This window comes from Delphinapterus leucas, chromosome X (genome assembly GCF_059928025.1).
Source record: "Delphinapterus leucas isolate spDelLeu-1000000601 "Yukka" chromosome X, BTC_Dleu_Yukka2, whole genome shotgun sequence".
In the NCBI taxonomy this organism is placed as follows: Eukaryota; Metazoa; Chordata; class Mammalia; order Artiodactyla; family Monodontidae; genus Delphinapterus; species Delphinapterus leucas.
The window spans coordinates 109,151,228-109,155,741 of record NC_143150.1 but is presented as its reverse complement, the minus strand read 5'-3'; positions in this window follow the sequence as shown (position 1 = coordinate 109,155,741).

Genomic DNA, 4,514 nt, shown 5'->3' with positions numbered 1-4,514 from the left:
CAACTGGAAGGAGGTATGTTGGGGACTTCTGAATTTTAGGAACAGATGGCATTGCTGCAACTTTTTTTTCACAGTACTGTCTCTGCTGTGGTTCTTTTTTTTGATCTGGATGACAGTTACATGGATGTGTTCAGTTTTTGAAAATACACTGAGCTGTATCTATGATCAGCTCACTGTTTTTGTTTTTATGGACACTGAATTTCAATAATAAGTTTCTAAACACACACATTAACAACTAAAGCAATAGAGACAACAAAAACTTCACTTCATGAATAAAAAAAATCCAAGAAAAATTGCAGACCAGCTGTTTATGATTTTGCCTGGTAAATATATTATAAATTTAAGGGTTAAAAAAAAAAGAATATTAAAGATAATTTGGGAGAGAAAACAACCTTTATAATATGACTCCAAATTCAGAAATCTTATATGAATGATAAATATGATAGATTTAACTACAAAAAAGTAAAATTCTGTATGTAAATTAAATGAACAAAGTAAAAATACAGACGCAGAAAGTGTTTTCCACAAATATTACAGAAAATGTAAAATACCGTGAATAAACTTTTAAAATGTATCTTTATAGACTGTCTCTCGATATGAAATTATGGGCGATTTTTATTTCTTCTTTGGGTAATCCCTCTCTTTTTTTTTTGGCAAAGAGGGGCGCTTGGCCCCACCACGGGGCGGTGCACCCCTCCAGCGAAGGCGAGGGGCTCTGCCTACGTGCTATGGCAGTCGCCATGGTGGCCACTGCACGCTTGGGAGGGGCAGCAGCTGGGGGGGTCCGGTACCCCAAGGCTCCCTCTCGGCTCGCTAGAGAAGGCTTTCTCACTGAGGGTGCATCATCCCCCACCCATCGTCTCCCCTTCGGGTCCACGGAGTCGCTCCACGAGCCGCCAAGTCCTCGACTGGGCGGGGGGAGGGGTCTGCGGTATGGGTAAGCACAAGGCCCACAGGAGCGTTGGCTGCCACGGCCGGCGCACAACCTCTGCTGCCCCCAGGCTCGTCCACCTGGCTCTTGAAGGGAGAAGCAAGCCTGAGAAGCGTGACAGCCCCCCTGTAGCAGGCCCCGGCCCACCATGATGGCACCCAAGCCCGCGTGCGACCCTCCCACAAGGAGGGGCACACGTGGCGTTCGCCTGGCCAAAGTCAGTCCCCCACAGTGCACCGTGAGAGGACGACCACGATGAGGCGGCACCTGGCCTCACCGAGGCGGGGGGAGAGGGGGACAGGTACGCCTCCCTTACCTTCTCGACCGCCGCAAGAGAGGCACTCACAGGACACACCACCATGGCAGGAACCCGAGGAGCACGCTGGGAAAGGGGAACGACACCACCGCTCGGCCTCGGGCACCTGAGGGACGACCTGGAGCGCTCCAGGGGAACCACAGAGGGCCAGGCAAGGCACGCTCACGCGCCGACCGGGGCACGCAGCGCGGCGGCGGGACCGCCCCCTCTAACGTAGGGCGGACACCTCGCAAGGCGCATGCGAAGGACGTGAAGCGAGAGCGTCTGCAGCGTCAGAGGACGGCGGCCTGCAGACAACGCGAGGCAGGAGGCCGGAGACCGAGGGTAAGGGCGGGAGGCCACACCCCTGCCTTCCACACATCCCTTGACCGGCGGGTGGGGGTGTGTGTGAAAAGAGAGGGGAGGAGCCCGCGGACAGAATGAGAAGAGAGGTCCCATTCGCCGGGAACGTCCGTCCCTCGTCTGGCGCGGCTTAGGCCCAGCCCAGGAGAGCGCAATCCCTTACTTTTAAAAGTAAGCATGCTTAATTTTAATATCTGAATAGATTATAATGAATTTTTAAAATATATATATATTTATCCACAAATCAAGACATCTGAACTCCCCCTTAAATGTATTCTTATCTCCTAATAGCAGTTGATTTTTATTTCACAAATTAGTATTTTAGTTGACCAATTATCATCACCCATTCTGGGTGAGCACATCTCTCAATATTCATACTGTTGCCTTCTCAAATATTGTGTGTACCTTGAAATCTTAAATATATATGTATCTAACATTTTACTAAAAACACTACATCTCATAGTGAAGAAATGAGCAGCAGACTCTCTTGTAAAAAAAAAAAAAGTATTTTAACTTGATAAAAATCAGTTACCTTAATCACGCCATAGTAAAAGTCAATAAAAAGGTGTGCGTTCCCAGAAAATAGTCTTTTTGATAGATTTTTGTGTAGCATGTGAAACAAGGTCACCTAAAAAGTTTAATCTTTCTTAAACATGAATATCATAGAGGGATAATGATGTTGTATTTTAGAGTCTCTTCCAATTTTATGAGCTTTGCTCCATTGTGACTGTCATTGACTGAAGTCTTGAAAGTTCTGTGATTCCAGTATTTAATTGTCTCATCATTCAAATATTAAGCTATGTGATCTCACTATTTGTACCTATAACAACTTAAAACTTGTCCCCTTGAATAGCTTTCAAGTTACTTTCATAAAACACCCTTATTAGTTATAGTTGTTATATTCCATGAACCAATACCAGCTATCCACACCAGAGTTTGTAGCCTTCTTCCAATGCCCCTTGTTATAATCATCTGCACATCAAGGTACTTCCCATGTGTAAACAAGGAAGTCGTGGTGAATCTGAAATACTTTAATGTGGAGTTCTAAGTCTCTGAAATAAAAGAGTAACATCTTTGTCCTGGAATTCATATGCGGTGGGGGGGACCACACAGATCATGAGTTTAAACTCGGCGTTCTTGTATCAAATGAACCATGAAAACCACAGAGGATAAGCATTTTAGAAATAGATGGTATGTCTGCAACATTTTTCTTACAGAACTATATCTGCTGTGGTTTCTTTCTCAGTTATTAATGTCACCATGACACTCAGTTGACATTTTAAAGTTATTAATGACACAGCCACATGTCAACAAACATCTTTTTTCAGGGTATCGACCAAAACATACAAATGTGAATGACTGGATTCTAACCTGGCTGTTTTCTTCTGCATTTTGGTTTCCACCTTCTTTTCCAGGATCTTTAATTAAGTAGTCTGATTTGCTAATGAGAGTCAGGCCATTCACTTTTGTCTTTCTGTTGACTCTAGCCCCCAATATGTAAACAACTCAAAAAGGAGAGTTAATGTGAGGGCAAAATACTGGACTTTCATATGCTAATAAACATCATTCTATTATGCGATCTACGTAATGGATGAGGATTATTCCCTGAAGTATTCCAGAAATTCTAGATAAAGTTAAGGATTCGAGGGTCTGGCAGCGGCATTTATAATTCATTTCTTTCTGAGTGTTCTATTCAGCAAATATGTACTACATGGTTACAATGTGCATGACACAGCAATAGATATTGCAAAAAATATAAAGGTGAGTAAGGTACAATTCTTACACTCGAAGAATGCAAGTGTGTATGTGGATTTGGTTCTTAAATGAAGTACATTTTCTAATTATTTTCTTCTTCTAAATCAATGGCATAGTACCTTCAATGCATTCATATTTCTGGAACCTCTAGTTAGTAATGAAAACCAGCTCCTCTATCACATTCTTATCATCCAATTAATGTATTATGTAAACAATATCTTTAATTAGTGAATGAATACTGTGTATGTCCACATTACATCAAATATTTTGTCATTCCCCAAATTTTAATTCTTAATAAGTGAGTTGTTAAACTTGTTTCCAAACTACAAGTTGTTAAGAAATGTAAGTACTTAGAGGATAAAAGGATAGATTAACTATTAATGTAAAGTGTCTGCAATAGTTGACACCCTACTTAGCATGACCGTTATATACTACAGCCTACAAAATTGTTCTTCATGCTCCCACAGCAGAGCTACAGTGCCATATGGCCATGCTTGTTTTTCATCAAATAATTTTACATAAACAGTTGGTGAACTGTTTTTATTGTAACAGCGCACATATTTTTTGAGACGTTGGGAAGGATTGATGCAACTCTAGTCAATGCTTGTTTTTATGTCAGTGTTAAGGAGAAATTCAAATTCATATTTTTAAAATGTGGACTTTTGTATCCTTGTCGCCATGGTCAGTTCATAAGAAAGATTTTTTTTAATGTAGTGCAGGAATTATTGGCATGTTTATAAACTTGTAGCAAAAAATAGAGATTAATCATAAGGGATCTTCAGTTTAACATGGCATATTCAGTGTTTTTATTTTTAAACTCATGAATTTTTAGAGGGAGAGCTGATATGTTTTGGACTATTTTATGGGCAATTTTAATATGACTATATCTGGTTTTGAATAACAGCTTCAACACATTCTGATAAGTGATATAATAACCAGAAGATTTTTAGAAGTTTTGTATGTATCTGTGATTTGAGTTGATTTAAAGACTATTTGATCCAAAAGCACCCCCATCCTCCTTGACAAGAAATTTCATCTGTTAAAATACTAGTGGTTTCAAAAATGCAAGTAGAGTCATTTTCTTTTGAATTCTAAGGTAATGATGATCACTCTTCAGGTTTTTGTAAGGAGATTATCACAGTGCTTAGAATGCTAAATGGTACAGTGGCT